Below are 9,940 nucleotides of genomic sequence, written 5' to 3'. Positions count from 1 at the left end.
ACTTTCTAATGCCTTCTCGATTTCTTCCAGAGAGAGAAATGAAAAAGCTTACGGCACCTGGGATTCCCAGGCGGTCTTCCATCCAAGTACTAACCAGGCCCTACTCTGCTTAGCTTCTGAGATCAGACGAGATCAGGCGGAGCCAGAGAGGTATGGCCGTAAGCAACTGTATGTCCTCTTCCTAATCTTTTAAAATGTGTCAAAGGTTTTGGAGTTTTGATAATGAAAAAGGAGTCACTTTCTAATGCCTTCTCGATTTCTTCCAGAGAGAGAAATGAAAAAGCTTACGGCACCTGGGATTCCCAGGCGGTCTTCCATCCAAGTACTAACCAGGCCCTACTCTGCTTAGCTTCTGAGATCAGACGAGATCAGGCGGAGCCAGAGAGGTATGGCCGTAAGCAACTGTATGTCCTCTTCCTAATCTTTTAAAATGTGTCAAAGGTTTTGGAGTTTTGATAATGAAAAAGGATTCACTTTCTAATGCCTTCTCAATTTCTTCCAGAGAGAGAAATGAAAAAGCTTACGGCACCTGGGATTCCCAGGCGGTCTTCCATCCAAGTACTAACCAGGCCCTACTCTGCTTAGCTTCTGAGATCAGACGAGATCAGGCGGAGCCAGAGAGGTATGGCCGTAAGCAACTGTATGTCCTCTACCTAATCTTTTAAAATGTGTCAAAGGTTTTGTAGTTTTGACAATGAAATGGAGTCACTTTCTAAGGCCTTCTCTGTGTCTTTTACAGATAGAAATGAAAAAGCTTACGGCACCTGGGATTCCCAGGCGGTCTTCCATCCAAGTACTAACCAGGCCCTACTCTGCTTAGCTTCTGAGATCAGACGAGATCAGGCGGAGCCAGAGAGGTATGGCCGTAAGCAACTGTATGTCCTCTACCTAATCTTTTAAAATGTGTCAAAGGTTTTGGAGTTTTGATAATGAAAAAGGAGTCACTTTCTAATGCCTTCTCGATTTCTTCCAGAGAGAGAAATGAAAAAGCTTACGGCACCTGGGATTCCCAGGCGGTCTTCCATCCAAGTACTAACCAGGCCCTACTCTGCTTAGCTTCTGAGATCAGACGAGATCAGGCGGAGCCAGAGAGGTATGGCCGTAAGCAACTGTATGTCCTCTTCCTAATATTTTAAAATGTGTCAAAGGTTTTGGAGTTTTGATCATGAAAAAGGATTCACTTTCTAATGCCTTCTCAATTTCTTCCAGAGAGAGAAATGAAAAAGCTTACGGCACCTGGGATTCCCAGGCGGTCTTCCATCCAAGTACTAACCAGGCCCTACTCTGCTTAGCTTCTGAGATCAGACGAGATCAGGCGGAGCCAGAGAGGTATGGCCGTAAGCAACTGTATGTCCTCTTCCTAATCTTTTAAAACTTGTCAAAGGTTTTGTAGTTTTGACAATGAAATGGAGTCACTTTCTAAGGCCTTCTCTGTGTCTTTTACAGATAGAAATGAAAAAGCTTACGGCACCTGGGATTCCCAGGCGGTCTTCCATCCAAGTACTAACCAGGCCCTACTCTGCTTAGCTTCTGAGATCAGACGAGATCAGGCGGAGCCAGAGAGGTATGGCCGTAAGCAACTGTATGTCCTCTTCCTAATCTTTTAAAATGTGTCAAAGGTTTTGGAGTTTTGATAATGAAAAAGGAGTCACTTTCTAATGCCTTCTCGATTTCTTCCAGAGAGAGAAATGAAAAAGCTTACGGCACCTGGGATTCCCAGGCGGTCTTCCATCCAAGTACTAACCAGGCCCTACTCTGCTTAGCTTCTGAGATCAGACGAGATCAGGCAGAGCCAGAGAGGTATGGCCGTAAGCAACTGTATGTCCTCTACCTAATCTTTTAAAATGTGTCAAAGGTTTTGTAGTTTTGACAATTAAATGGAGTCACTTTCTAAGGCCTTCTCTGTGTCTTTTACAGATAGAATTGAAAAAGCTTACGGCACCTGGGATTCCCAGGCGGTCTTCCATCCAAGTACTAACCAGGCCCTACTCTGCTTAGCTTCTGAGATCAGACGAGATCAGGCGGAGCCAGAGAGGTATGGCCGTAAGCAACTGTATGTCCTCTTCCTAATCTTTTAAAATGTGTCAAAGGTTTTGGAGTTTTGATAATGAAAAAGGAGTCACTTTCTAATGCCTTCTCGATTTCTTCCAGAGAGAGAAATGAAAAAGCTTACGGCACCTGGGATTCCCAGGCGGTCTTCCATCCAAGTACTAACCAGGCCCTACTCTGCTTAGCTTCTGAGATCAGACGAGATCAGGCGGAGCCAGAGAGGTATGGCCGTAAGCAACTGTATGTCCTCTTCCTAATCTTTTAAAATGTGTCAAAGGTTTTGGAGTTTTGATAATGAAAAAGGATTCACTTTCTAATGCCTTCTCAATTTCTTCCAGAGAGAGAAATGAAAAAGCTTACGGCACCTGGGATTCCCAGGCGGTCTTCCATCCAAGTACTAACCAGGCCCTACTCTGCTTAGCTTCTGAGATCAGACGAGATCAGGCGGAGCCAGAGAGGTATGGCCGTAAGCAACTGTATGTCCTCTACCTAATCTTTTAAAATGTGTCAAAGGTTTTGTAGTTTTGACAATTAAATGGAGTCACTTTCTAAGGCCTTCTCTGTGTCTTTTACAGATAGAATTGAAAAAGCTTACGGCACCTGGGATTCCCAGGCGGTCTTCCATCCAAGTACTAACCAGGCCCTACTCTGCTTAGCTTCTGAGATCAGACGAGATCAGGCGGAGCCAGAGAGGTATGGCCGTAAGCAACTGTATGTCCTCTTCCTAATCTTTTAAAATGTGTCAAAGGTTTTGGAGTTTTGATAATGAAAAAGGAGTCACTTTCTAATGCCTTCTCGATTTCTTCCAGAGAGAGAAATGAAAAAGCTTACGGCACCTGGGATTCCCAGGCGGTCTTCCATCCAAGTACTAACCAGGCCCTACTCTGCTTAGCTTCTGAGATCAGACGAGATCAGGCAGAGCCAGAGAGGTATGGCCGTAAGCAACTGTATGTCCTCTACCTAATCTTTTAAAATGTGTCAAAGGTTTTGTAGTTTTGACAATTAAATGGAGTCACTTTCTAAGGCCTTCTCTGTGTCTTTTACAGATAGAATTGAAAAAGCTTACGGCACCTGGGATTCCCAGGCGGTCTTCCATCCAAGTACTAACCAGGCCCTACTCTGCTTAGCTTCTGAGATCAGACGAGATCAGGCGGAGCCAGAGAGGTATGGCCGTAAGCAACTGTATGTCCTCTTCCTAATCTTTTAAAATGTGTCAAAGGTTTTGGAGTTTTGATAATGAAAAAGGAGTCACTTTCTAATGCCTTCTCGATTTCTTCCAGAGAGAGAAATGAAAAAGCTTACGGCACCTGGGATTCCCAGGCGGTCTTCCATCCAAGTACTAACCAGGCCCTACTCTGCTTAGCTTCTGAGATCAGACGAGATCAGGCGGAGCCAGAGAGGTATGGCCGTAAGCAACTGTATGTCCTCTTCCTAATCTTTTAAAATGTGTCAAAGGTTTTGGAGTTTTGATAATGAAAAAGGATTCACTTTCTAATGCCTTCTCAATTTCTTCCAGAGAGAGAAATGAAAAAGCTTACGGCACCTGGGATTCCCAGGCGGTCTTCCATCCAAGTACTAACCAGGCCCTACTCTGCTTAGCTTCTGAGATCAGACGAGATCAGGCGGAGCCAGAGAGGTATGGCCGTAAGCAACTGTATGTCCTCTACCTAATCTTTTAAAATGTGTCAAAGGTTTTGTAGTTTTGACAATTAAATGGAGTCACTTTCTAAGGCCTTCTCTGTGTCTTTTACAGATAGAATTGAAAAAGCTTACGGCACCTGGGATTCCCAGGCGGTCTTCCATCCAAGTACTAACCAGGCCCTACTCTGCTTAGCTTCTGAGATCAGACGAGATCAGGCGGAGCCAGAGAGGTATGGCCGTAAGCAACTGTATGTCCTCTACCTAATCTTTTAAAATGTGTCAAAGGTTTTGTAGTTTTGACAATTAAATGGAGTCACTTTCTAAGGCCTTCTCTGTGTCTTTTACAGATAGAATTGAAAAAGCTTACGGCACCTGGGATTCCCAGGCGGTCTTCCATCCAAGTACTAACCAGGCCCTACTCTGCTTAGCTTCTGAGATCAGACGAGATCAGGCGGAGCCAGAGAGGTATGGCCGTAAGCAACTGTATGTCCTCTACCTAATCTTTTAAAATGTGTCAAAGGTTTTGGAGTTTTGATAATGAAAAAGGAGTCACTTTCTAATGCCTTCTCGATTTCTTCCAGAGAGAGAAATGAAAAAGCTTACGGCACCTGGGATTCCCAGGCGGTCTTCCATCCAAGTACTAACCAGGCCCTACTCTGCTTAGCTTCTGAGATCAGACGAGATCAGGCGGAGCCAGAGAGGTATGGCCGTAAGCAACTGTATGTCCTCTTCCTAATATTTTAAAATGTGTCAAAGGTTTTGGAGTTTTGATCATGAAAAAGGATTCACTTTCTAATGCCTTCTCAATTTCTTCCAGAGAGAGAAATGAAAAAGCTTACGGCACCTGGGATTCCCAGGCGGTCTTCCATCCAAGTACTAACCAGGCCCTACTCTGCTTAGCTTCTGAGATCAGACGAGATCAGGCGGAGCCAGAGAGGTATGGCCGTAAGCAACTGTATGTCCTCTTCCTAATCTTTTAAAACTTGTCAAAGGTTTTGTAGTTTTGACAATGAAATGGAGTCACTTTCTAAGGCCTTCTCTGTGTCTTTTACAGATAGAAATGAAAAAGCTTACGGCACCTGGGATTCCCAGGCGGTCTTCCATCCAAGTACTAACCAGGCCCTACTCTGCTTAGCTTCTGAGATCAGACGAGATCAGGCGGAGCCAGAGAGGTATGGCCGTAAGCAACTGTATGTCCTCTTCCTAATCTTTTAAAATGTGTCAAAGGTTTTGGAGTTTTGATAATGAAAAAGGAGTCACTTTCTAATGCCTTCTCGATTTCTTCCAGAGAGAGAAATGAAAAAGCTTACGGCACCTGGGATTCCCAGGCGGTCTTCCATCCAAGTACTAACCAGGCCCTACTCTGCTTAGCTTCTGAGATCAGACGAGATCAGGCAGAGCCAGAGAGGTATGGCCGTAAGCAACTGTATGTCCTCTACCTAATCTTTTAAAATGTGTCAAAGGTTTTGTAGTTTTGACAATTAAATGGAGTCACTTTCTAAGGCCTTCTCTGTGTCTTTTACAGATAGAATTGAAAAAGCTTACGGCACCTGGGATTCCCAGGCGGTCTTCCATCCAAGTACTAACCAGGCCCTACTCTGCTTAGCTTCTGAGATCAGACGAGATCAGGCGGAGCCAGAGAGGTATGGCCGTAAGCAACTGTATGTCCTCTTCCTAATCTTTTAAAATGTGTCAAAGGTTTTGGAGTTTTGATAATGAAAAAGGAGTCACTTTCTAATGCCTTCTCGATTTCTTCCAGAGAGAGAAATGAAAAAGCTTACGGCACCTGGGATTCCCAGGCGGTCTTCCATCCAAGTACTAACCAGGCCCTACTCTGCTTAGCTTCTGAGATCAGACGAGATCAGGCGGAGCCAGAGAGGTATGGCCGTAAGCAACTGTATGTCCTCTTCCTAATCTTTTAAAATGTGTCAAAGGTTTTGGAGTTTTGATAATGAAAAAGGATTCACTTTCTAATGCCTTCTCAATTTCTTCCAGAGAGAGAAATGAAAAAGCTTACGGCACCTGGGATTCCCAGGCGGTCTTCCATCCAAGTACTAACCAGGCCCTACTCTGCTTAGCTTCTGAGATCAGACGAGATCAGGCGGAGCCAGAGAGGTATGGCCGTAAGCAACTGTATGTCCTCTACCTAATCTTTTAAAATGTGTCAAAGGTTTTGTAGTTTTGACAATTAAATGGAGTCACTTTCTAAGGCCTTCTCTGTGTCTTTTACAGATAGAATTGAAAAAGCTTACGGCACCTGGGATTCCCAGGCGGTCTTCCATCCAAGTACTAACCAGGCCCTACTCTGCTTAGCTTCTGAGATCAGACGAGATCAGGCGGAGCCAGAGAGGTATGGCCGTAAGCAACTGTATGTCCTCTACCTAATCTTTTAAAATGTGTCAAAGGTTTTGGAGTTTTGATAATGAAAAAGGAGTCACTTTCTAATGCCTTCTCGATTTCTTCCAGAGAGAGAAATGAAAAAGCTTACGGCACCTGGGATTCCCAGGCGGTCTTCCATCCAAGTACTAACCAGGCCCTACTCTGCTTAGCTTCTGAGATCAGACGAGATCAGGCGGAGCCAGAGAGGTATGGCCGTAAGCAACTGTATGTCCTCTTCCTAATATTTTAAAATGTGTCAAAGGTTTTGGAGTTTCGATCATGAAAAAGGATTCACTTTCTAATGCCTTCTCAATTTCTTCCAGAGAGAGAAATGAAAAAGCTTACGGCACCTGGGATTCCCAGGCGGTCTTCCATCCAAGTACTAACCAGGCCCTACTCTGCTTAGCTTCTGAGATCAGATGAGATCAGGCGGAGCCAGAGAGGTATGGCCGTAAGCAACTGTATGTCCTCTTCCTAATCTTTTAAAACTTGTCAAAGGTTTTGTAGTTTTGACAATGAAATGGAGTCACTTTCTAAGGCCTTCTCTGTGTCTTTTACAGATAGAATTGAAAAAGCTTACGGCACCTGGGATTCCCAGGCGGTCTTCCATCCAAGTACTAACCAGGCCCTACTCTGCTTAGCTTCTGAGATCAGACGAGATCAGGCGGAGCCAGAGAGGTATGGCCGTAAGCAACTGTATGTCCTCTTCCTAATCTTTTAAAATGTGTCAAAGGTTTTGGAGTTTTGATAATGAAAAAGGAGTCACTTTCTAATGCCTTCTCGATTTCTTCCAGAGAGAGAAATGAAAAAGCTTACGGCACCTGGGATTCCCAGGCGGTCTTCCATCCAAGTACTAACCAGGCCCTACTCTGCTTAGCTTCTGAGATCAGACGAGATCAGGCGGAGCCAGAGAGGTATGGCCGTAAGCAACTGTATGTCCTCTTCCTAATATTTTAAAATGTGTCAAAGGTTTTGGAGTTTTGATAATGAAAAAGGATTCACTTTCTAATGCCTTCTCAATTTCTTCCAGAGAGAGAAATGAAAAAGCTTACGGCACCTGGGATTCCCAGGCGGTCTTCCATCCAAGTACTAACCAGGCCCTACTCTGCTTAGCTTCTGAGATCAGACGAGATCAGGCGGAGCCAGAGAGGTATGGCCGTAAGCAACTGTATGTCCTCTTCCTAATCTTTTAAAATGTGTCAAAGGTTTTGGAGTTTTGATAATGAAAAAGGAGTCACTTTCTAATGCCTTCTCGATTTCTTCCAGAGAGAGAAATGAAAAAGCTTACGGCACCTGGGATTCCCAGGCGGTCTTCCATCCAAGTACTAACCAGGCCCTACTCTGCTTAGCTTCTGAGATCAGACGAGATCAGGCGGAGCCAGAGAGGTATGGCCGTAAGCAACTGTATGTCCTCTTCCTAATCTTTTAAAATGTGTCAAAGGTTTTGGAGTTTTGATAATGAAAAAGGAGTCACTTTCTAATGCCTTCTCGATTTCTTCCAGAGAGAGAAATGAAAAAGCTTACGGCACCTGGGATTCCCAGGCGGTCTTCCATCCAAGTACTAACCAGGCCCTACTCTGCTTAGCTTCTGAGATCAGACGAGATCAGGCGGAGCCAGAGAGGTATGGCCGTAAGCAACTGTATGTCCTCTTCCTAATCTTTTAAAATGTGTCAAAGGTTTTGGAGTTTTGATAATGAAAAAGGAGTCACTTTCTAATGCCTTCTCGATTTCTTCCAGAGAGAGAAATGAAAAAGCTTACGGCACCTGGGATTCCCAGGCGGTCTTCCATCCAAGTACTAACCAGGCCCTACTCTGCTTAGCTTCTGAGATCAGACGAGATCAGGCGGAGCCAGAGAGGTATGGCCGTAAGCAACTGTATGTCCTCTTCCTAATCTTTTAAAACTTGTCAAAGGTTTTGTAGTTTTGACAATGAAATGGAGTCACTTTCTAAGGCCTTCTCTGTGTCTTTTACAGATAGAAATGAAAAAGCTTACGGCACCTGGGATTCCCAGGCGGTCTTCCATCCAAGTACTAACCAGGCCCTACTCTGCTTAGCTTCTGAGATCAGACGAGATCAGGCGGAGCCAGAGAGGTATGGCCGTAAGCAACTGTATGCCCTCTTCCTAATCTTTTAAAATGTGTCAAAGGTTTTGGAGTTTTGATAATGAAAAAGGAGTCACTTTCTAATGCCTTCTCGATTTCTTCCAGAGAGAGAAATGAAAAAGCTTACGGCACCTGGGATTCCCAGGCGGTCTTCCATCCAAGTACTAACCAGGCCCTACTCTGCTTAGCTTCTGAGATCAGACGAGATCAGGCAGAGCCAGAGAGGTATGGCCGTAAGCAACTGTATGTCCTCTACCTAATCTTTTAAAATGTGTCAAAGGTTTTGTAGTTTTGACAATTAAATGGAGTCACTTTCTAAGGCCTTCTCTGTGTCTTTTACAGATAGAATTGAAAAAGCTTACGGCACCTGGGATTCCCAGGCGGTCTTCCATCCAAGTACTAACCAGGCCCTACTCTGCTTAGCTTCTGAGATCAGACGAGATCAGGCGGAGCCAGAGAGGTATGGCCGTAAGCAACTGTATGTCCTCTTCCTAATCTTTTAAAATGTGTCAAAGGTTTTGGAGTTTTGATAATGAAAAAGGAGTCACTTTCTAATGCCTTCTCGATTTCTTCCAGAGAGAGAAATGAAAAAGCTTACGGCACCTGGGATTCCCAGGCGGTCTTCCATCCAAGTACTAACCAGGCCCTACTCTGCTTAGCTTCTGAGATCAGACGAGATCAGGCGGAGCCAGAGAGGTATGGCCGTAAGCAACTGTATGTCCTCTTCCTAATATTTTAAAATGTGTCAAAGGTTTTGGAGTTTTGATAATGAAAAAGGATTCACTTTCTAATGCCTTCTCAATTTCTTCCAGAGAGAGAAATGAAAAAGCTTACGGCACCTGGGATTCCCAGGCGGTCTTCCATCCAAGTACTAACCAGGCCCTACTCTGCTTAGCTTCTGAGATCAGACGAGATCAGGCAGAGCCAGAGAGGTATGGCCGTAAGCAACTGTATGTCCTCTACCTAATCTTTTAAAATGTGTCAAAGGTTTTGTAGTTTTGACAATGAAATGGAGTCACTTTCTAAGGCCTTCTCTGTGTCTTTTACAGATAGAAATGAAAAAGCTTACGGCACCTGGGATTCCCAGGCGGTCTTCCATCCAAGTACTAACCAGGCCCTACTCTGCTTAGCTTCTGAGATCAGACGAGATCAGGCGGAGCCAGAGAGGTATGGCCGTAAGCAACTGTATGTCCTCTTCCTAATCTTTTAAAATGTGTCAAAGGTTTTGGAGTTTTGATAATGAAAAAGGAGTCACTTTCTAATGCCTTCTCGATTTCTTCCAGAGAGAGAAATGAAAAAGCTTACGGCACCTGGGATTCCCAGGCGGTCTTCCATCCAAGTACTAACCAGGCCCTACTCTGCTTAGCTTCTGAGATCAGACGAGATCAGGCGGAGCCAGAGAGGTATGGCCGTAAGCAACTGTATGTCCTCTTCCTAATCTTTTAAAATGTGTCAAAGGTTTTGGAGTTTTGATAATGAAAAAGGAGTCACTTTCTAATGCCTTCTCGATTTCTTCCAGAGAGAGAAATGAAAAAGCTTACGGCACCTGGGATTCCCAGGCGGTCTTCCATCCAAGTACTAACCAGGCCCTACTCTGCTTAGCTTCTGAGATCAGACGAGATCAGGCGGAGCCAGAGAGGTATGGCCGTAAGCAACTGTATGTCCTCTTCCTAATCTTTTAAAATGTGTCAAAGGTTTTGGAGTTTTGATAATGAAAAAGGAGTCACTTTCTAATGCCTTCTCGATTTCTTCCAGAGAGAGAAATGA

At 44.5% G+C, this 9,940-nt stretch overlaps 42 non-coding genes across 42 annotated transcripts; all 42 read right to left on the bottom strand.

Annotated features, from left to right (window-relative positions):
• Nucleotides 1–45: 45 nt before the first annotated feature.
• Nucleotides 46–164, bottom strand: LOC144403474 (5S ribosomal RNA). The gene has a single exon (XR_013465412.1). It is a non-coding gene; the product is annotated as a 5S ribosomal RNA (ribosomal RNA).
• Nucleotides 165–281: 117 nt separating this feature from the next.
• On the bottom strand, nt 282–400 carry LOC144403473 (5S ribosomal RNA). Its single transcript, XR_013465411.1, has one exon. It is a non-coding gene; the product is annotated as a 5S ribosomal RNA (ribosomal RNA).
• Nucleotides 401–517: 117 nt separating this feature from the next.
• Nucleotides 518–636, bottom strand: LOC144403471 (5S ribosomal RNA). Its single transcript, XR_013465409.1, has one exon. It is a non-coding gene; the product is annotated as a 5S ribosomal RNA (ribosomal RNA).
• Nucleotides 637–752: 116 nt separating this feature from the next.
• LOC144403470 (5S ribosomal RNA) lies at nt 753–871 on the bottom strand. Its single transcript, XR_013465408.1, has one exon. It is a non-coding gene; the product is annotated as a 5S ribosomal RNA (ribosomal RNA).
• Nucleotides 872–988: 117 nt separating this feature from the next.
• On the bottom strand, nt 989–1,107 carry LOC144403469 (5S ribosomal RNA). The gene has a single exon (XR_013465407.1). It is a non-coding gene; the product is annotated as a 5S ribosomal RNA (ribosomal RNA).
• Nucleotides 1,108–1,224: 117 nt separating this feature from the next.
• LOC144403468 (5S ribosomal RNA) lies at nt 1,225–1,343 on the bottom strand. The gene has a single exon (XR_013465406.1). It is a non-coding gene; the product is annotated as a 5S ribosomal RNA (ribosomal RNA).
• A 116-nt stretch (nt 1,344–1,459) lies between these two features.
• Nucleotides 1,460–1,578, bottom strand: LOC144403467 (5S ribosomal RNA). Its single transcript, XR_013465405.1, has one exon. It is a non-coding gene; the product is annotated as a 5S ribosomal RNA (ribosomal RNA).
• A 117-nt stretch (nt 1,579–1,695) lies between these two features.
• Nucleotides 1,696–1,814, bottom strand: LOC144397382 (5S ribosomal RNA). The gene has a single exon (XR_013459528.1). It is a non-coding gene; the product is annotated as a 5S ribosomal RNA (ribosomal RNA).
• Nucleotides 1,815–1,930: 116 nt separating this feature from the next.
• LOC144403465 (5S ribosomal RNA) lies at nt 1,931–2,049 on the bottom strand. The gene has a single exon (XR_013465403.1). It is a non-coding gene; the product is annotated as a 5S ribosomal RNA (ribosomal RNA).
• Nucleotides 2,050–2,166: 117 nt separating this feature from the next.
• On the bottom strand, nt 2,167–2,285 carry LOC144403464 (5S ribosomal RNA). Its single transcript, XR_013465402.1, has one exon. It is a non-coding gene; the product is annotated as a 5S ribosomal RNA (ribosomal RNA).
• A 117-nt stretch (nt 2,286–2,402) lies between these two features.
• LOC144403463 (5S ribosomal RNA) lies at nt 2,403–2,521 on the bottom strand. The gene has a single exon (XR_013465401.1). It is a non-coding gene; the product is annotated as a 5S ribosomal RNA (ribosomal RNA).
• Nucleotides 2,522–2,637: 116 nt separating this feature from the next.
• LOC144403462 (5S ribosomal RNA) lies at nt 2,638–2,756 on the bottom strand. The gene has a single exon (XR_013465400.1). It is a non-coding gene; the product is annotated as a 5S ribosomal RNA (ribosomal RNA).
• Nucleotides 2,757–2,873: 117 nt separating this feature from the next.
• On the bottom strand, nt 2,874–2,992 carry LOC144397381 (5S ribosomal RNA). Its single transcript, XR_013459527.1, has one exon. It is a non-coding gene; the product is annotated as a 5S ribosomal RNA (ribosomal RNA).
• Nucleotides 2,993–3,108: 116 nt separating this feature from the next.
• Nucleotides 3,109–3,227, bottom strand: LOC144403461 (5S ribosomal RNA). Its single transcript, XR_013465399.1, has one exon. It is a non-coding gene; the product is annotated as a 5S ribosomal RNA (ribosomal RNA).
• Nucleotides 3,228–3,344: 117 nt separating this feature from the next.
• Nucleotides 3,345–3,463, bottom strand: LOC144403460 (5S ribosomal RNA). Its single transcript, XR_013465398.1, has one exon. It is a non-coding gene; the product is annotated as a 5S ribosomal RNA (ribosomal RNA).
• Nucleotides 3,464–3,580: 117 nt separating this feature from the next.
• On the bottom strand, nt 3,581–3,699 carry LOC144403459 (5S ribosomal RNA). The gene has a single exon (XR_013465397.1). It is a non-coding gene; the product is annotated as a 5S ribosomal RNA (ribosomal RNA).
• Nucleotides 3,700–3,815: 116 nt separating this feature from the next.
• On the bottom strand, nt 3,816–3,934 carry LOC144403458 (5S ribosomal RNA). The gene has a single exon (XR_013465396.1). It is a non-coding gene; the product is annotated as a 5S ribosomal RNA (ribosomal RNA).
• Nucleotides 3,935–4,050: 116 nt separating this feature from the next.
• Nucleotides 4,051–4,169, bottom strand: LOC144403457 (5S ribosomal RNA). The gene has a single exon (XR_013465395.1). It is a non-coding gene; the product is annotated as a 5S ribosomal RNA (ribosomal RNA).
• A 117-nt stretch (nt 4,170–4,286) lies between these two features.
• On the bottom strand, nt 4,287–4,405 carry LOC144403456 (5S ribosomal RNA). Its single transcript, XR_013465394.1, has one exon. It is a non-coding gene; the product is annotated as a 5S ribosomal RNA (ribosomal RNA).
• Nucleotides 4,406–4,522: 117 nt separating this feature from the next.
• On the bottom strand, nt 4,523–4,641 carry LOC144403454 (5S ribosomal RNA). Its single transcript, XR_013465392.1, has one exon. It is a non-coding gene; the product is annotated as a 5S ribosomal RNA (ribosomal RNA).
• A 116-nt stretch (nt 4,642–4,757) lies between these two features.
• Nucleotides 4,758–4,876, bottom strand: LOC144403453 (5S ribosomal RNA). The gene has a single exon (XR_013465391.1). It is a non-coding gene; the product is annotated as a 5S ribosomal RNA (ribosomal RNA).
• Nucleotides 4,877–4,993: 117 nt separating this feature from the next.
• LOC144397380 (5S ribosomal RNA) lies at nt 4,994–5,112 on the bottom strand. Its single transcript, XR_013459526.1, has one exon. It is a non-coding gene; the product is annotated as a 5S ribosomal RNA (ribosomal RNA).
• Nucleotides 5,113–5,228: 116 nt separating this feature from the next.
• LOC144403452 (5S ribosomal RNA) lies at nt 5,229–5,347 on the bottom strand. The gene has a single exon (XR_013465390.1). It is a non-coding gene; the product is annotated as a 5S ribosomal RNA (ribosomal RNA).
• A 117-nt stretch (nt 5,348–5,464) lies between these two features.
• On the bottom strand, nt 5,465–5,583 carry LOC144403451 (5S ribosomal RNA). Its single transcript, XR_013465389.1, has one exon. It is a non-coding gene; the product is annotated as a 5S ribosomal RNA (ribosomal RNA).
• Nucleotides 5,584–5,700: 117 nt separating this feature from the next.
• On the bottom strand, nt 5,701–5,819 carry LOC144403450 (5S ribosomal RNA). The gene has a single exon (XR_013465388.1). It is a non-coding gene; the product is annotated as a 5S ribosomal RNA (ribosomal RNA).
• A 116-nt stretch (nt 5,820–5,935) lies between these two features.
• Nucleotides 5,936–6,054, bottom strand: LOC144403449 (5S ribosomal RNA). The gene has a single exon (XR_013465387.1). It is a non-coding gene; the product is annotated as a 5S ribosomal RNA (ribosomal RNA).
• A 117-nt stretch (nt 6,055–6,171) lies between these two features.
• LOC144403448 (5S ribosomal RNA) lies at nt 6,172–6,290 on the bottom strand. Its single transcript, XR_013465386.1, has one exon. It is a non-coding gene; the product is annotated as a 5S ribosomal RNA (ribosomal RNA).
• Nucleotides 6,291–6,407: 117 nt separating this feature from the next.
• Nucleotides 6,408–6,526, bottom strand: LOC144404471 (5S ribosomal RNA). Its single transcript, XR_013466411.1, has one exon. It is a non-coding gene; the product is annotated as a 5S ribosomal RNA (ribosomal RNA).
• Nucleotides 6,527–6,642: 116 nt separating this feature from the next.
• Nucleotides 6,643–6,761, bottom strand: LOC144403447 (5S ribosomal RNA). Its single transcript, XR_013465385.1, has one exon. It is a non-coding gene; the product is annotated as a 5S ribosomal RNA (ribosomal RNA).
• A 117-nt stretch (nt 6,762–6,878) lies between these two features.
• Nucleotides 6,879–6,997, bottom strand: LOC144403446 (5S ribosomal RNA). The gene has a single exon (XR_013465384.1). It is a non-coding gene; the product is annotated as a 5S ribosomal RNA (ribosomal RNA).
• A 117-nt stretch (nt 6,998–7,114) lies between these two features.
• LOC144403445 (5S ribosomal RNA) lies at nt 7,115–7,233 on the bottom strand. The gene has a single exon (XR_013465383.1). It is a non-coding gene; the product is annotated as a 5S ribosomal RNA (ribosomal RNA).
• Nucleotides 7,234–7,350: 117 nt separating this feature from the next.
• Nucleotides 7,351–7,469, bottom strand: LOC144403443 (5S ribosomal RNA). Its single transcript, XR_013465381.1, has one exon. It is a non-coding gene; the product is annotated as a 5S ribosomal RNA (ribosomal RNA).
• A 117-nt stretch (nt 7,470–7,586) lies between these two features.
• On the bottom strand, nt 7,587–7,705 carry LOC144403442 (5S ribosomal RNA). Its single transcript, XR_013465380.1, has one exon. It is a non-coding gene; the product is annotated as a 5S ribosomal RNA (ribosomal RNA).
• A 117-nt stretch (nt 7,706–7,822) lies between these two features.
• LOC144403441 (5S ribosomal RNA) lies at nt 7,823–7,941 on the bottom strand. Its single transcript, XR_013465379.1, has one exon. It is a non-coding gene; the product is annotated as a 5S ribosomal RNA (ribosomal RNA).
• A 116-nt stretch (nt 7,942–8,057) lies between these two features.
• LOC144403440 (5S ribosomal RNA) lies at nt 8,058–8,176 on the bottom strand. The gene has a single exon (XR_013465378.1). It is a non-coding gene; the product is annotated as a 5S ribosomal RNA (ribosomal RNA).
• A 117-nt stretch (nt 8,177–8,293) lies between these two features.
• Nucleotides 8,294–8,412, bottom strand: LOC144397379 (5S ribosomal RNA). Its single transcript, XR_013459525.1, has one exon. It is a non-coding gene; the product is annotated as a 5S ribosomal RNA (ribosomal RNA).
• Nucleotides 8,413–8,528: 116 nt separating this feature from the next.
• On the bottom strand, nt 8,529–8,647 carry LOC144403439 (5S ribosomal RNA). The gene has a single exon (XR_013465377.1). It is a non-coding gene; the product is annotated as a 5S ribosomal RNA (ribosomal RNA).
• A 117-nt stretch (nt 8,648–8,764) lies between these two features.
• LOC144403438 (5S ribosomal RNA) lies at nt 8,765–8,883 on the bottom strand. The gene has a single exon (XR_013465376.1). It is a non-coding gene; the product is annotated as a 5S ribosomal RNA (ribosomal RNA).
• Nucleotides 8,884–9,000: 117 nt separating this feature from the next.
• LOC144397378 (5S ribosomal RNA) lies at nt 9,001–9,119 on the bottom strand. Its single transcript, XR_013459524.1, has one exon. It is a non-coding gene; the product is annotated as a 5S ribosomal RNA (ribosomal RNA).
• Nucleotides 9,120–9,235: 116 nt separating this feature from the next.
• On the bottom strand, nt 9,236–9,354 carry LOC144403437 (5S ribosomal RNA). The gene has a single exon (XR_013465375.1). It is a non-coding gene; the product is annotated as a 5S ribosomal RNA (ribosomal RNA).
• Nucleotides 9,355–9,471: 117 nt separating this feature from the next.
• On the bottom strand, nt 9,472–9,590 carry LOC144403436 (5S ribosomal RNA). The gene has a single exon (XR_013465374.1). It is a non-coding gene; the product is annotated as a 5S ribosomal RNA (ribosomal RNA).
• Nucleotides 9,591–9,707: 117 nt separating this feature from the next.
• On the bottom strand, nt 9,708–9,826 carry LOC144403435 (5S ribosomal RNA). Its single transcript, XR_013465373.1, has one exon. It is a non-coding gene; the product is annotated as a 5S ribosomal RNA (ribosomal RNA).
• Nucleotides 9,827–9,940: the final 114 nt, after the last annotated feature.

Source organism: Gasterosteus aculeatus, chromosome 2 (assembly GCF_964276395.1).
Source record: "Gasterosteus aculeatus chromosome 2, fGasAcu3.hap1.1, whole genome shotgun sequence".
In the NCBI taxonomy this organism is placed as follows: Eukaryota; Metazoa; Chordata; class Actinopteri; order Perciformes; family Gasterosteidae; genus Gasterosteus; species Gasterosteus aculeatus.
The sequence above is the reverse complement of the archived record's forward strand: the minus strand, read 5'-3'. Positions and strand labels throughout refer to the sequence as shown.